This window comes from Tupaia chinensis, unplaced genomic scaffold, assembly GCF_000334495.1.
Source record: "Tupaia chinensis unplaced genomic scaffold, TupChi_1.0 Scaffold000127_2, whole genome shotgun sequence".
Lineage (NCBI taxonomy): Eukaryota > Metazoa > Chordata > Mammalia > Scandentia > Tupaiidae > Tupaia > Tupaia belangeri.
Genome location: NW_006159596.1, coordinates 2,289,393 through 2,307,088, shown reverse-complemented (window position 1 = coordinate 2,307,088; position 17,696 = coordinate 2,289,393). Strand labels below are relative to the sequence as shown.

General features: G+C 38.1%; 1 pseudogene; it reads left to right on the top strand.

The window, feature by feature from the left end:
* LOC102481356 (putative oxidoreductase GLYR1) overlaps positions 1-422 on the top strand; it is a 1,091-nt pseudogene extending 669 nt beyond the window's left edge.
* Positions 423-17,696: the final 17,274 nt, after the last annotated feature.

Here is a 17,696-nt window from a genome sequence, read left to right as displayed (position 1 = left end):
TTGCAATCACTACAGGCTGAGCCAAACAGAGAAGCCAGCTGTCTGTTACCAGACAATCACAAAGAAGTTGAAAATACGTGAAGAGGAGACTGGTTCCATCTCCATCTGGGCAGCAGACAGCACGGTCGTGAATGGCAGCATCACACCCACAGACAGAAAGATGGGATTTGGGGGCCATGGCCTCACGGGAAATGGCATTGTCTCCAACTTGCTCAAGGTGGGTCACACAGTGATGTCTGGAAATGGACTGCAGAGAAATGTGATTTATTCATCCAGGAGGCCGCCTAGGAAGAAACCCCACTGAAGTCATTTCCACCTGTGACATCACTTTCGCCTGTGTGTCGAATTCAAAGGCAGCCAAGAACATAAGGATCCCTTCCCTCCTCTCAGCAACTCGGCTAAAGCCAGGAGAGCTGGCTTGACTTCCCTTCTCCCCTGCACATGAAATATCCGCAAGGAAACTTTAAGTCTGATTACTACCTGAAATACATTCAGAAGTATCTCTGCTTAGCCATTGCGCTGGGCGATGCCTTCAACCATCCGACTCCTATGGCAGCCACAGCCAGTGAGGTAACTTGGCAGAGTGCGGGCCCAAGCTCCAGAATCCTGTCTCTCTTTATTACTGCCCCTCTGCTTTAGTGTTTCTTTGCTTTTCTTGTGACTCCTTAAGGCAGACTATAACATCAGTGTTTAAAGCTAAAAATTCCCCCGAATAAATAAAGCTAAGAATTTTCTACTGAGAAAAAAAAAAAAGAGGGAGAGAGAGAGAGAGAAGCCAGAGGAGTTATGTCAATAGATGTCTCTCTCCCTGGAGGGACCCCAAAGTGGGGGGCAATCAAATCAAATGTATCCCCTAACCATTGAAGTTTCCAAATTGTTTGGTTAAAACATACAAAACAAAAACAAAAGCAAAAACAAAACAAAACAAAATACAAAACAAACAAAAAACAACAACAAACAAACAAAAACATACCAAATAACTGATCACTTCTCTTACCTATTATTAGCTGAAGTTGGGGAACTACTTCAAACTTCAAATAACAGTCTCTAGTTGAGAATCAGCTCAAACGTTCAGATGAAACAAACCAAAAAAACCCTTAACTTTTCAAAGGATGGCAAAATTTCACACATGTTACAAAAGTCAATGGAATAATAGACGCTATAATTGACCTAAGATTTTTTTTTTAAATCCTAAGAATGAGGCAGATTCCAAGATCTGGTGGTTAAGGCAGACAGATCCCACATGGCAGGCCTGGACTAGGTGGCTTGAGAAACATGCAGAGTGTGCATGTGTACATGACAAAATCCCAAGAGAAGAGAGATAGAGGAGGAGGGATTGTGGCGTGACCATGCCTCATGAAGCAGGGGAGTGCTTTTTCCTCTTCCTCTCTCTCTGTCTCTGGAAAACACTTCTATGTTCTAGGGGGAAAAAATCCTAAGAACAAATATTTCATGCATCTAAAGAGAGATCTAAATAATTCTAACAGCCACTTTTTCAACTGCAGAATTTAATGACACCAGATTGAAGAAAACAGAATGAGAAGAGATGATTCCAGTACTTCAGCAAAAGTCAGTAAGATGGTTTTGCATGTATACCAAGAAACCTACCGTGCAATATATTATCCCATTCCCAAACATGCATTTGTATTCAGGAGTCAAAGAGCAAAAGTACACAAAAATTGCATCGTATTTAAGCCACATTAGTCAAGGAACACAGGTTTGAACCAAAATATTTTAGGAAAAAGAGATATCATAGAAAGAGAAGGTTTTCTGGCTTTTCAAGAAACTTGGAAATTATTTAATGTACTCTGTTCCAATGTAAAATAAGGACATTGGGGCAAAGAGGTGGAAGGTCACATAGCTCTGTAATTTTAGAGTATGGACAATAGTTTGCAAAATATTTAGTTCAGGATCCTATTTTTTAATTTTTATTATCATCATAATCTTCTTTATATTACATTGGATTACATATAACTTTACAGTGTATTACATTGCTTTTTCAAAGGGAATGCCATGCATGTCAGTCAATACAGAGACATTAATCTCCCCGCTTCAGCATTCGATATCTTTTCTATGTTTTTCCCAATCATTATTATTATTATTCTAATTATTTTTTAAAACAGTCAATCACTATTTCTCATTTTGCTTGTAAAAAGACTTTAACCATCATGAAATACTTCTCAGACCAATCCAGTTGAGAATATTATACATGTCATCATCAACAGGTAATAAGCCATATCTGTTTCTCACTAACGTCCTGCCTCTCTATTGTTCTCTTGCTATCTTTCTCTATCCTCTTCTCTTCACCCCCCCCGCCCCATTCCACACTGTCCTATTCTCTTTAAGTACCTTCACTGCTTTTACGTCCTCCCATTTTTCGCTCTCTACCATAGAGTGTGGATAGTCGGTATATATTGAGTGGATACATACAATATCTTTCTTTCATAGCCTGGCTTCCTTCACTCAGCAATAGATCCTCCATATCTGACCACTTTGTATCAAATGCCAGGATCTTGTTTTAAAATATGATTCAGAATTAGTCTCATAGTCTAGCAGTGAAGGGAGCCAGATACCACAAGGTTGACTGTGGTTTAAATCCCAGCCCAGGTAATGTGTGTACATGAGCAAAATCCTGATAGGATGGAGAAATGGAGAAGAAAGGATTGCACCATGACCATGCCACATTGCAGGTTGCTTTCTCTCCCTCTCTCTCTCTCTCTCTCTCTCTCTGTGTGTGTGTGTGTGTGTGTGTGTGTGTGTGTGTGTATCTCCCTCTGTGTCTCTCTCTGGTCAGTGCACATACCCTGTGACAATTAAAAAAATTGAAATAGGTGGCTCGAACCTTGTAGTGAAATTGTAAGCAGCATATCATATATATGACATTTGATAAATCCTTGAAAAACAAATATATGAAAAACTACACTAACAAGTTCATGATATGATTACTGCAAGAGGAGTATGACAATCAAATATATAAATAAAAAATATCTTCTGAAAATTGGTAAAGACATTTAAATCTAGAATTCAGTCATGAAACTTTGGTAACAAGAAATTTAGATTCTGAAAGCCTCTTTCAATTAAAATTCTCCTAGACTCTTAGTTCTAGAACTTATATATTCTCAAATAGTAGTTTTAGAAAAATGAAAATATGTAAAAGGGAGTGAGGGGAGGCAAAAGTCCAATTTTTATTCTGTTCCAAGTTACTATTAAAGATAGATATGGCACTTTATTTTCTAGTGGCCTGAATTAAAATTGTTTCAGCTGTCAGCATAAAATTTTTACTCAGTTTTTACGTGCATGAGAAAATGCTGGTGTTAGGATGGAATTTATAACAGATTAAAGATAAACCTTGGGTTTAGCAAAATCTGTAGGATTAAAGGATATTATCCTAATGTATGTGTTGCATTCAAGTGCCTCGGGATCATAAATTTAATAAAATCCAGTTAAACCAAGATGAAGAAAAACAGAGAGATTCTGGTTAAAAATGACATAAATACAAACCAAACAGGATACAGCTAAAAAGGAAAGTTACTGGTTCACAATACAAATATTCATGGGGATCCAGATGCTCAAATGATATCATCAGAGAGTTATCTTCTGGTCCATTTTTCCTTCATGATGCCTCTTTCTCGGGAAGATTTTTCCCTCATGACATTTCCCTGAAGAATTACACTTGCATCATCACAACTACCAGCTTAGCAGGGAAAAAATATATATTTTCCACTTATTCTAGCAGATATAGAATTAAGCTACCTTGTACCATATGTCTCTCACAGAACCAGAATCCATTTGTGTTAATTAGCTAGGACCAGGTAAAAGAATCTAATCATGTTTTCATTAAATAACATGTACTGGGAGTACAAGAAGGGTAGTCTACAGAGTACTAATCAAAGGAAGTATAGATATTGATCAGTCAAAAGTGATGGTATTAGTGGAAGTTAGGTTACTCATTGTTGGAGTGGGAGGTGGCAGAGGAGAAAGGAGCAGGCCAGAATGATCCATGTGGTGATAGAATAGAGTCAGCGACATCAGTACAAACTCATGTTGAGCTAATGTAAATGCAGATGGTTATAGAATCATTTACAGATGTGTGCATGTGCTGTCATTAGTAATACAACATATCTCCTTGTTCTGTCAGCTGAGAGGGCAAAGAAGGAGCAACACACTGGTGGAAATGAGCAGACTTGGTGCCAAGATCTTGGTTTCTCACATTATTTTCCAACAAAAGGAACCAATGCTCCATGGAGAAATGACTCATCCTGAGACATGTATAGGAGAATGCAATATAAATCTGTGGCTTTGTATAGTACCAGAAAGTAAGGGAAAGCTTTATAAAAAGCAAGCCAGCAAAAATCCCCACAATAATGAGAATCTGTTAAAGACACAAGAGACAACTGAAAGAGCTCCCCAATGACCACAGGTGGGAAAAATTGGGCCAAAAAATAAATAAGGTAGTACTGAATTATAATATAAAGTATAAAGTAAATGTTCATGAGTACATATAGAATAAATAATTTAGTAAATAAGTAGAGTGGACAAATTCCCATGCAGAATCCAGAATAATTTGTGTAGATACTACCCCCCCATCAAGAAGGTGGAGAAGCTACATTCCCTCCTTCTTAAGTGTATGCTGTCCATAGTGACTGTCTCCCAAAATGTAAAGTATGAAAATAGCAGTGAAACCTATCAAAACTTCCTCATCCAGGGGAGCAAGATAAACATCAACAGAAATAGATCATGTTGATAGCATATACTATTGATATGATGTGGTGAAAATGGCACTTAATCTCAGTGGCCTTTCTTCCCCAAACCCATAAGCCCAGTATAATTACAATAAATAAATGCATAAATATATATTTATTATCTATACTATATATAGATAGAATATATATATATATCCAATCCAAACTAGCATTGGGATTGTAGAGAGGCATTCCACAAAATATCTAATGCTCAAAACTCTCAAGATAATCAAAAACAAAGAAAGAAAGAAACCATTACATTAAATACAAGTTTCAAGAATTATGATGACTAAATGTAATTTAGATGTAATTTGATATCTGAAATGAGATCCTAGAATAACAACAATAAAAAGACATTAGGTAAAAAACAAAGAAATTTTAATAAAATGTGGTGCATATTGCAACTATACCATGTTAATCTAAGATATTAATAATGGAAAAAACTGAATGCTGGGTATATGAGAACTCCTGTATTGGCTTCACAATTTTGGTGTAAAACTGTTATAAAATAAGGTTTAGGTACCAGCAGATGGTGTAATGGTTATGTTGCTGAACTCCCACATGGCTAACTGCAGTTTGAGTTCTAGACCTGGAGGAAGGCTTGAAACGCACGCTGGGTGAGTGTGCATGTGTACCCAAAATTCCAAGAGAAAAATAGAGGAACAGGGACTGCAACATGGCCGTCCCCCTCAGAAGGTTATTTCTCACTTTCTGTCTCTCTTTCTCTCTCTGCCTCTCTGGTGAGTGCATGCACCTTATAACAAAAATCTCTCAAAAAAAAAAGGATAAAAAAGGATAATATTGGGATCAGCAGTTAGCGTAATGAGTATGTCACTGGACTCCCATGTAGTCGACCACGGTTTGAGTCCAGGATCCGATGGCTTAAACTCACACTGGGTGGGTATGCGCATATGCCCAAGATCTAGAGAGGAGACTAGAGGAGAAAGGATTGTGGCATGGTCATTCCCGCTTGGGGGAGGGGGGGATTGATTTCTCGCTTTTTGTCTCTCTGTTTCTCTCTGTCATTCTGATGAGTGCACGAGCCCTATAGCCAAAACCTCTCCCAAAAGATGAAAAGAAAAGAATATGACAGAAAAGTCCAGGGATCTAGAAGAGTGATAGCTAGCCATCAAGATTTTAAGAAAAAAGAATGGAGGATATGAAAGAAAGATAAATAACAGCCCCCTCCACCAAATGTCTATATTCTAAACACTAAAACCTGTGAATGTATTACCTTACTAGGCAGAAAAGATTTTGCAGCTATAACTAAGATTAATGATCTTGAAATGAAGAAATTATCCTGATGATTAAGCTAGGATCTATGTAATCATGCAAGTCTTTGAAAACATAAAACCTTCCCAGGCTAGAGAGAGCTAGAGTGATGGCAGCATGAAAAGACTGTTAAGATGGTAGAAAGGGTCATGAATGCAGTTGGTCTCTAGAAGCTGGAAAAAGCAAGGAAACAGGCTCTCCCCTGGAGTTCCCAGAACAAAATGCAGCCCTACCAACATCCTAATTGTAGCCAAATGTCTCTAATCTACAGAACTATAAGATAAATTTTACGGTTTGAGCCACCACAATAATAATAATAATAATAATAATAATAATACCTGGTCTATCTAGGAGCTTGTGCATCAATGAAAGAATTAACCTTGAAGACTGAATTAGACCCAGAATGATGACTACCATATTATCATTCTGAGTGTTGGAGAAGAGAGAAAAGGACAGGAAATCTATACCAGGCCCTGTGCTAAATGAGTTATCAAATATGCATTTAGTCTTTATGACAAATGGGTGAAATTTATTATACCTATGCAATTTCTAGTTCTACAATTTCTATTTGGTTCATTCTTATACATTTTAGATGTAATTTGATATCTGAAATGAGATCCTAGAATAACAACAATAAAAAGACATTAGGTAAAAAACAAAGAAATTTTAATAAAATGTGGTGCATATTGCAACTATACCATGTTAATCTAAGATATTAATAATGGAAAAAACTGAATGCTGGGTATATGAGAACTCCTGTATTGGCTTCACAATTTTGGTGTAAAACTGTTATAAAATAAGGTTTAGGTACCAGCAGATGGTGTAATGGTTATGTTGCTGAACTCCCACATGGCTAACTGCAGTTTGAGTTCTAGACCTGGAGGAAGGCTTGAAACGCACGCTGGGTGAGTGTGCATGTGTACCCAAAATTCCAAGAGAAAAATAGAGGAACAGGGACTGCAACATGGCCGTCCCCCTCAGAAGGTTATTTCTCACTTTCTGTCTCTCTTTCTCTCTCTGCCTCTCTGGTGAGTGCATGCACCTTATAACAAAAATCTCTCAAAAAAAAAAGGATAAAAAAGGATAATATTGGGATCAGCAGTTAGCGTAATGAGTATGTCACTGGACTCCCATGTAGTCGACCACGGTTTGAGTCCAGGATCCGATGGCTTAAACTCACACTGGGTGGGTATGCGCATATGCCCAAGATCTAGAGAGGAGACTAGAGGAGAAAGGATTGTGGCATGGTCATTCCCGCTTGGGGGAGGGGGGGATTGATTTCTCGCTTTTTGTCTCTCTGTTTCTCTCTGTCATTCTGATGAGTGCACGAGCCCTATAGCCAAAACCTCTCCCAAAAGATGAAAAGAAAAGAATATGACAGAAAAGTCCAGGGATCTAGAAGAGTGATAGCTAGCCATCAAGATTTTAAGAAAAAAGAATGGAGGATATGAAAGAAAGATAAATAACAGCCCCCTCCACCAAATGTCTATATTCTAAACACTAAAACCTGTGAATGTATTACCTTACTAGGCAGAAAAGATTTTGCAGCTATAACTAAGATTAATGATCTTGAAATGAAGAAATTATCCTGATGATTAAGCTAGGATCTATGTAATCATGCAAGTCTTTGAAAACATAAAACCTTCCCAGGCTAGAGAGAGCTAGAGTGATGGCAGCATGAAAAGACTGTTAAGATGGTAGAAAGGGTCATGAATGCAGTTGGTCTCTAGAAGCTGGAAAAAGCAAGGAAACAGGCTCTCCCCTGGAGTTCCCAGAACAAAATGCAGCCCTACCAACATCCTAATTGTAGCCAAATGTCTCTAATCTACAGAACTATAAGATAAATTTTACGGTTTGAGCCACCACAATAATAATAATAATAATAATAATAATAATAATACCTGGTCTATCTAGGAGCTTGTGCATCAATGAAAGAATTAACCTTGAAGACTGAATTAGACCCAGAATGATGACTACCATATTATCATTCTGAGTGTTGGAGAAGAGAGAAAAGGACAGGAAATCTATACCAGGCCCTGTGCTAAATGAGTTATCAAATATGCATTTAGTCTTTATGACAAATGGGTGAAATTTATTATACCTATGCAATTTCTAGTTCTACAATTTCTATTTGGTTCATTCTTATACATTTTCATTTCTATGGTAAGATTTAAAGCCTTTCACTGTGAGCATATTTTAGTTTTATCTCATTATGGATACTTTTAATAGCTGTTTGAAAATTCTTCTCTGCTGGTTCCAAATTCTGACTCACCTCAGTCCACAGTCTGACTCACCTTGGATTCATTGAATTTTCTTTTCTGTATATATGTGTTTCAATTTCTTTTTGTGCTTCTGGGCTTTTTTAAAACTGTGTCAAAGAAGTTTAGATATTTTTATCCTAGATATTTTGAATAGTTAATTTTGAAGATTCTAAACTGTTACTGTTTTTTATTCATTCTAACACAAGTTGCTTTTTTACTTTAGCAGATAATTACTCTGGCTGGGATTAATTTAAAACTCTAACTTGCCGGGGGGACGATAGTTCTAGTTTGTCTTCAGATTTTTTTTCCTCTTTAGTTGAGCTGCCAACTCTGTTCAAACATGTCTAGTCCACATAACAGCCAGCTAATTATTAATAAACAGACAGAAGGTTTGGGTCCCTTCTCTGGTTCATTCCTTTCTGGGATTCCCCTATTCTACTCAGCAGCCACATTTCTATGGCTTCAGTTTTACAGATCCCCTAGCCAGAAAGCCAGTATGCTAACTATTGCTCCCACTCTCACCACAGAAGCTGAGCAGACTGTACTTAGCCAAAAGCTAAAAGCTGAGAAAATAAGGAACTTCTAAAACCTCATGGTCCAACTCTCTGACTGTGTACAAAGGAATACTTCTGTTCATTCTCCAAGTAATTGCTCTTTGTATTAAGTCCAAGTTTAATAAATGTTTTCTGTAGAAGAATCATATGCTAGAACCTTAGTATACCATTCCCAGAAGCGAAAGTCCCCAAGACCACATGATTCTAAAGAAAAAAAAAAAAAAAAAGCCTTTAACTAAAATGATCTTCAAAACTCAGGGGGAAAAAATCCAAACAAACATACATTTTTTTTTTAAAGACAGAGTCTTGCTGTATCGTGATCTTCCTGCCTCAGCCTCCTCAAATTTCTAGGATTAAAGGCAGGTACCACCACATCTAGGCTTTAGGCACAAAATTCTGAGAGGAGAACAGAGAAGGGATAGCAGCATGGCCATCCCCTCTACGGGGTGATTTCTTGTTTACTATCTCTTATCTCTCTGGTGACCACACTTACCTTATAGAAAAAAAAGAGAAACTGACAGATTGAAAGATATAAAAGCATGGAGAATAATTGTGGCTATTAGAGACAATGTGAGAGGAGGGTACAAAATGGAGGCGAACGGGGGACCAGCAGTTGGCATAATGGACTCCCATGTGGTCGACCGTGATTTGAGTCCCAGACCCAGTGGCTGAAACTCACGTCAGGTGTGTGTTTGCTTGTGTGCCCAAGATCCCAGGAGGAGAATGGAAGAGAAGGGATTGGGCATGGCCATCCCTCCTGGGGGGAGATTTCTCAGTTTCTGTCTCTCTGTCTCTGTCTTTCTGGCGAGTGCGTGTACTCTATAGCAAAAACCTCTTTCCAAAAAAAAAAAAAGAGATCTGGAGACTGGTTCAAGCCAGTGGCAGTACTGGACACCAGGCTGCCTATGGCTGCAGGCCCATCACACATCCTCAGCCCCTTCCCTGCTTGCCTTTGGACTCTCAGAATTTCAGTGTTTTGAATAGTGCATGGCACATGTGCCGCACGATTTTTTCTTTGCCCTTGAGATGAAGCTCATTAGGTCATTTGGAGGCTCACTACTCCTTAGAAACAGGGAGGACTTTAGGTCACCCAGGACAAGTGACAACAGGGTACTGGTGAGCAACAAGTAGGCAGACCAGAAGAGAAATCACCAATTTTCTAATCCTGAAAAACCTTTTAACAGTCAGAGATACCTTGAATAATGTAGGAAGGAACATATAGATCACCAGATGACTAGGAACAATCACAGAGGCTCAAGAAATATGAGCAACAGGCAAAAGGCCTCTCCCCCAAGGGAAATTGTCAAGCTCACACCACCACAGTCAATACAATGGATTTTGTAATAAAAATGGAACAGCAAAGTGATTCTAGATCACCTTCTTCTACATGCTCCTGAATGCTCAGATTAAACTTTAAGAATTAGGAAAAAACACACCATTCATCAGGTGATTAGAAATCACCACAGGGTCACAAGAAATATGGGAGAACAAGAAAATACTTCTCCTCCAAAGGAAAAGAATAACTCTTCTTCATCCACAGACAGTTTAATGGAAATATATGATAAAGAATTTAGAATATTCCTAATGATGAAGCTAACAGAGATGAATGAGAAGAGAGACAATGGACTACAGAGGAGGCAGGAGAAAGAAGCTTATGAGTTCCAGGTGAGAAAGTTCTTGCAAGATCTAAAAGAGGAAATACACATTATAAAAAAGAATCAAATGGACCTGTTAGAGATGAAGGCTATAATACAGGAAGTCAAAAACCTCCCTTGAAGGTATTAAAAGCAAACTAGATCATACAGAAATCGAATCTCGGGTGTAGAAGACAGAGTCGCTGGCCTAGAAAAATCCACCACAAAGACTGAGAAAATTGACCAAAAGAAAAAAAAAAAAAAAGAGAGAGAGAAATAATGTACAAGAAATACTAGATACCATCAAACATCCAAACATCAGGATAACTGGTATCCTAGAAGACAAAGAGACTCATAAAAGCATTGATCATCTATCCCATAAAATCCTACAAGAAAACTTTGCAAACCTAGAGAGGCGCTCAAAGATTCAGTCCCAAGAAATACAAAGGACTCCAAGTAGAATCAACCCAAAAACATCTTCTCCAAGGCACATTATAGCCAAATTGAGCAAAACCACAGACAAAGACAAGATAATAAAGTTGGCAAGAGGGAAACATCAAGTTACTTACAAAGGTCACCCCATCAGGCTAACATCAGATCTCTTGGGGGAAACAATGCAGGCACGGAAGAATAGGAAAATATAGTCAAAGTGTTGAATGAAAAACAGTTTCAACCAAGAATACTATACCCAGAAAAAATATCTTTCATATGGGAAAAAAAGATAAAAAAAAACATTCTTGGATAAACAAAATCTGAAGGAATTTACCAACTCCAGACCAGCTCTTCCAGAGGTTCTGAAGGGAGTGCTACACCAGGAAAACAAAAAAGTCATATGGACAGTTATAAGAGAAAAATAAGCGACCAAGAAAAGGTCTCACTTAATGATAGGAACAGGTCCAGAAATATCGATAATAACATTGAATGTCAATGGATTAAATTCTCCAATTAAGAGACATAGACCGGTTGAATGGATAAAAAACAGAAATACTATCTGTTGCCTACAAGAAACTCACCTTATGGATAAAGACATACATAGACTGAGCTGGCAAGTGGAAAGGTGGTTAAAGGCGCTGGACTTCCACATGGTTGACCACAGTTCAAGTCTCGAACCTGGTGTCTTGCTTTCTCACTTCCTCTCTTCTCTCTGTCTCTCTCTCTGATCAAACTGGAAAATAATAATGATAATAATAATAAAGAAAGTTAAATAGAAATAATTCTTTTTTAAAAAGACATACATAGACTAAAAGGGAAGGGCTGGAAAAGGATATTCCATGCAAATAGAAATAAAAAAGGGCTGGAGTAGCGATATTAATTTCTGACAAAATAGATTTGAAGTCAAAGACTGTAAGAAGAGACAAAGAAGGACATTATATAATAGTAAATGGGGTAATTCAGCAAAAAGACATAACGCTTATAAATATCTATACACTCAACTCAGGAGCACCTAAATATGTGAAGGAAAGACTGCTGGAGCTAAAAGGAGAGATAGGGAGAAGCATTATAATTGTTGGAGATCTCAACTGATAAAGAAGAAGAAAGAAAGAAACCAGATAAATCAAATACATGATCAAACAGGCAATATTACAATAGACACAGTAGAAATACAAAATACCATTAGAGGATACTATGAGCAACTATAAGCCAACAAACAAGAGAACTTGGAGGACATGGTCAAATTCTTGGATGCATATAATCTACCAAGATTAAATCAGGAAGATATAGAATACCCAAATAAATCCATAACAAGCCAGGAGATTGAATAAGTTATAAATAACCTTCTAACAAAGAAAAACCCAGGTCCAGATGGCTTTACTTCTGAATTCTACAAAACTTTTAAGGAAGAGTTAATCCCTATCCTACTCAAATTATTTCTAAAGATTCAAAAGGAGGGAAACCTTCCAAATTCATTTTATGAAGCCTCTATTATCCTCTCTTCCAAAACAGATAAGGACATGACAAAAAAACTACAGATCAATATTGTTGATGAATATAGATGCAAAAATTCTCAACAAGATACTCACAAATCGTATCCAACAACATATTACAAAGATTATTCATCACGACCAGGTAGGCTTTATCCCAGAGATGCAAGAGTGGTTCAACATATGCAAGACCATAAATGTAATACACCATATTAACAGAAAGAAAGATAAAAACCATATGATCATTTCAATTGACGCAGAGAAGGCATTTGATAAAATACAACATCCTTTCATGATTAAGATCCTTATTAAGATTGGTACAGAAGAGTCATTTTGCAACACAATAAAAGACATCTATGAAAAACCTACAGCTAACATGGGGAAAAGCTGAAAGTGTTCCCACTAAAAACTGGCAGTAGGCATGGCTGCCCACTTTCCCCACTGCTCTTTAATATAGTGCTGGAAGTCTTAGCTAATGCAATCGGAAAAGAGAACAATATAAAAGGCATTTGAATAGGCAAAGAAGAGTTGAAAATATCTTTATTCGCAGATGACATGGTATACTTAGAAGACCCAAAGGTTTTCATGAAAAAACTTCTTTAAGTAATAAGTGAATACAGTGAAGTGGTAGGATATAAAAGCAACATCCAAAAAATCTATAGCATTTCTATATATGAACAAGTTGAACAAAGTAGAGCTGAAGCCAAAGCACAGGCAATAATCCTAAAATAGACAAGTGGGACTATATCAGACTAAGAAGTTTCTGCACAGCAAAGGACACAGTAACAAGTGTGAATCGACAACCCTCAGAATGGAAGAATGTTTTTGTAAAATATGCCTCAGACAAGGGCCTGATAACAAGAATACACAGGGAACTCAAGAACCTTACAAACACACACACATACACACACACACACAAATTAACCCAATTAAAAGATGGGAAAATTAGCTGAACAAAAATCACTCTAAGGAAGACATACGAACAGCCAAAAAGCATAAGAGGAAAAGCTCAACATCCCTCATCATAAGGGAGATGCAGATAAAAATCACAATGAGATACCACCTAACCCCTGTCAAAGATTAAAAATATAAAAACTGATGCGTTGGCGGGCATGTGGTGAAAAGAGAACTCTCCTACACTATTGGTGAGAATGTAATCTGGTTCAGCCACTGTGGAGAACAATACGGAGGTTCCTCAAAGATATACAAATAGAACTACCATTTAATCCAGCAATCCCACTTCTGGATATCTACCCAAAAGACAGGAGAATGGTCAGTCAGAAAAGCGCTTGCACATCAATGTTTATTACAGCATTATTCATAATTGCCAAGACATGGAGCCAACCCAAATGTCCACAAACAGATGAATGGATTGAAAAAGTGTGGCACATATATTCTATGGAATACTACTCAGCCATAAAAAATTAAAAATAAAACAACAAGCCCCTGGCATTTGATAGAAAGTGGTTGGATATGGAGAATGTATTGCTGAGTGAAGTAAGCCAAGATATGAAAGAAAGATATTGTATGTATCCACTTAATATATACCAACTATCCACACTCCATGATAGAGATCGAAATATTGGAGGGCATAAAATCAGTGAAAATAGTTAAAAATGATAAGACAGTGTGGAATGGGGGCGAGAGAAGAGAAGAGTATAGAGAAATAAAGAGAACAAATAGAGAGGCATGACTTTAGTGGGACACAGATATGGTTTGTTATGTGTTGATGATGTGTATAGTTTTCTCAACTGGATTGGTCTGAGAAGTATTTTATGTTGGGTAAAGTTTTTTCACAAGAAATATGATAAATAGATATTGACTGTTTAAAAAATAATTGGAAAAACAATAATAATAATTGGGGGGGGATGAAAAGCTATTGGATGATGAAGATGGGAATTTTTTTTTTGAGAGGTTTTCGCTATAGGGTGCATGCGCTCACCAGACAGACAGAGAGAGACATAGAGACAGAAAGCGAGAAATCACCCCCCAGGGGGGATGGTCACGCCGCAATCCCTTCTCCTCCATTCTCCTCTCGGGATCTTGGGCATACATGCACACATGCCCGGCGTGAGTTTTAAGCCACCAGGTCCGGGACGCGAACCACGGTCGACTACGTGGGAGTCCAGCGACATAGCCATTACGCTAACTGCTGGTTCCCAAAGATGGGAATTTTAATATCTCTGTATTGACTGATATGCACAGCATTCCTTCTGGAAAAAGAAATGTAATGCACTATAAAGTTATATGTAATTCAATGTAATATAAACAAGATTATGATAATAAATAAATTAATTAATTAGAAAAGAAAATAGAAGAGGATGAGAGGAAAGGAATCAAGGGGAACAAAGCAAAAACATTTAAGGGACACAAAAATGGAAAATTTTCTGTTAATGATAACGTGGATGATAATATTTTCGACTGGACTGATACAGTGTATTCATGCTGGGAAAATTCATTTTGCATGCTGGAATGATATACACTGATTAAATGTATAAAAGATATATGAAAAATTTCAAACTATGTTTATTTGAAATGCCAGAATTGCAGGCAAATTCTACTGAGTGGCAATAAGAACAAGATGAAGCAGTCTGGGCTATCTTAACCCAGAGTTCAAAGGGCTTTAAATTATCACTGATATCAATGATTTAAAAGGAAATTTCCAGGAAGACAGACTAGACAAAAGAATAAGTCAGGGACTTCAAAAAAGATGGTGAAGAAGGAGACCAGAAAAGAAAAAATATGAAAGACAGAGAAAGCATTTTGACCCTAGAAAAAGGAGAAACCACCTGGGATTTAAACCAGAAAGAATAAAGATCATCCAGAAAGAGAAATGAGTCCAAATGCAATGGCTCAGCCTGGGGCCAGAGCACTGGAGAACAAGTGGCATGTTCAAAGCACCACCGAATACTTTGAACATGTGAAGGGGTCACGGGAGACTTGACAAAAGCTGAGGAAGGAATGATGCTGGAGGTGTCTAGGATAAGTTGTTTAATGACTTAAATCTGTACAGAGAAACCAGGTAATTGTCAGGCTTAGCTCCTCCTGGCTCTTGCACCAGAAGTCCTCTGCATGAAAAGTATAATGAAAAGTCCTCTACATGAAAGTATAAATGTGCATGTGCACAATGAAATAGACAACAGGCATAGGTGAGAATGGGATAGCCTGTGGTTAGGATCAGACAGGAAAGAACGGTCACTCAGCAAATAGATGGGAAAAATTCCTCTGTGTCAGTAACATTTGCATAAATATTAGAGAATCCACACTCTTGAGCTGTAGAGAGCTGTTCTTGCTAAGCCTCTCAGAGATGAGCCAGGACACTATGGATGTATTAAATGCAGGCTCACCAAGCACACACCCATTCAGACAATACAACGGCAGATTTAAGAACAATTTAATGAGAGAAAGAAACTAAAAGAGGTGAGGGGTAGCGTACCAAAAAATGTCCAGACCAGCCGCAGTGGTGGGACAGTGACATAACACTCTGTGATGCTGAAGCCATATGAGATGATCCTGGGTTTGTGCCACAAGGTCTCCCTGTACACACCTGGTACACACACGTGTACCTGTGATCTTGGCTGGCTGATGCTGAGGGTCAATTGTGGTGTGAAGACTCTATCCAGAGTGTCTCCCTCTCTCTCTGATGAAACAAGTAAATAATTTAAATTTAACAAAAGGAAGAAAGAAAGGGAAGATAGGAAGAGAGAGGAGTATATAACAAAGGAGGAGGGACAGTGCCAGAACACTGGGCTCATCTATGCCATTACCCCCTCTGGTTCCAGGAGTTTACATAGTAAGGTGCTCAGTTTGGTGAAATATACCATATTGTAGGAGGTAAAGCTACACCAACGATAATCTCAGAAACAACCAAGATGTGAACAACTTCCTGCACATTTTCCCTCCTTATCATGGGTTAGCAAGTGACTAGCAAAGAGAATATTCATTAGTAGTTCACATTTACTTAACAAAAAACAGCAGCCTCAGAGAGAATTTTGCATTTAAACTGGAAAAATGCACTATTTCAGTGGACCACAATGAAGGACACGAAGATAGCTTTACTCCTTAAGCTATGATTGCACATTGACTGATTTTAACAAATATATAACACCCAAATAACTATTGACATCTTCAAAAAAGTCACTTAAGAAGCTATAGACTTAGCTTCTCTTTTAAATTATTGTCAGAGGGTGTGTGGGCTCACCAGAGAGAGACAAAGAGACAGAGAGAGAGGGAGAAAGCACTCCCCTATGGTGACTCGTCGCATCATAATCCCTTCTCCATTTCTCCATCCTGTTGGGATTTGGGCATACTCACTCATGTAAACAGCATGTTTTTCAAGTTGGAAGGGTCAAGATTCAAACCACACAGTTGCTCATGTGGGATCTGGCTCTCTAACTGCCAATCCATGAGATTGGCTCTATACATTTATTTATTATCATTATTATTTTTAGGTGTTTGCCTCAGGGTGCATGTCCTCTCTGGAGAAGAGAGAGAGAGATGAAGAAAGGGAAGTTGAGAAATCACCCCTGCACGTGTTAACATGCTGCAATCCCTTCTCCATTCTCCTCTCCTGACTGCACACACGCACACCCATCTGGCATGTTTTCCAAGTTATTGTGTCAGGGACTCAAACCGCTGTTGGCCATATGGGAGTCCAGCACCTTAATCACCACACCACCTGCTGGCCCCACAAATTTATTTTAAAATGAAGTACTAGATACATTTTATTTTCTAGCCTATACAGAAAAGCTAAGCCTAGATAAACCGTTTCCCTCATAGTCCGTGGAAGCGGCAGCTCTGTGTCTTCAGGATTCTCCCACCCATGCCTGCTACAGTTGATCATGAATAAACTCCTGACATAATGATACGATCAACTGGCTGACTGTCTGATTTTCCTCCATGAGAATTTTTACTAATTTCAGAATATATGTAATTTTAACTAATTTGGGATATTAGCATAAAGTCTCTAATCCAGGTTCCAAAACTATGCAGAAAGTTTTCTAAAATCACTCTTTTCTAAAACCACCACAGACAAGACTAATCAATGGCAGGACTTTTTATTTTCACCGAACACAGATTTAACCTCCTGATTCTCCTCACACACCGAGGGCTCCAGGCAGCCACCATCAGTTGGCTGAGGGACCGTTTTAGCATTTCATCCCAGATGAATGAAGTGCTAGGAATTAAAACAAAAACAATTTGTGGAATTAGGACTGAGGAAACTGAGGTTCAAAGAGCTTGTCCAAGGTGCCCAAAATGGTCAGTCAGTGTCCAAACCTGGAAGACTTAAGGTTTCTTGACTAAGATCATG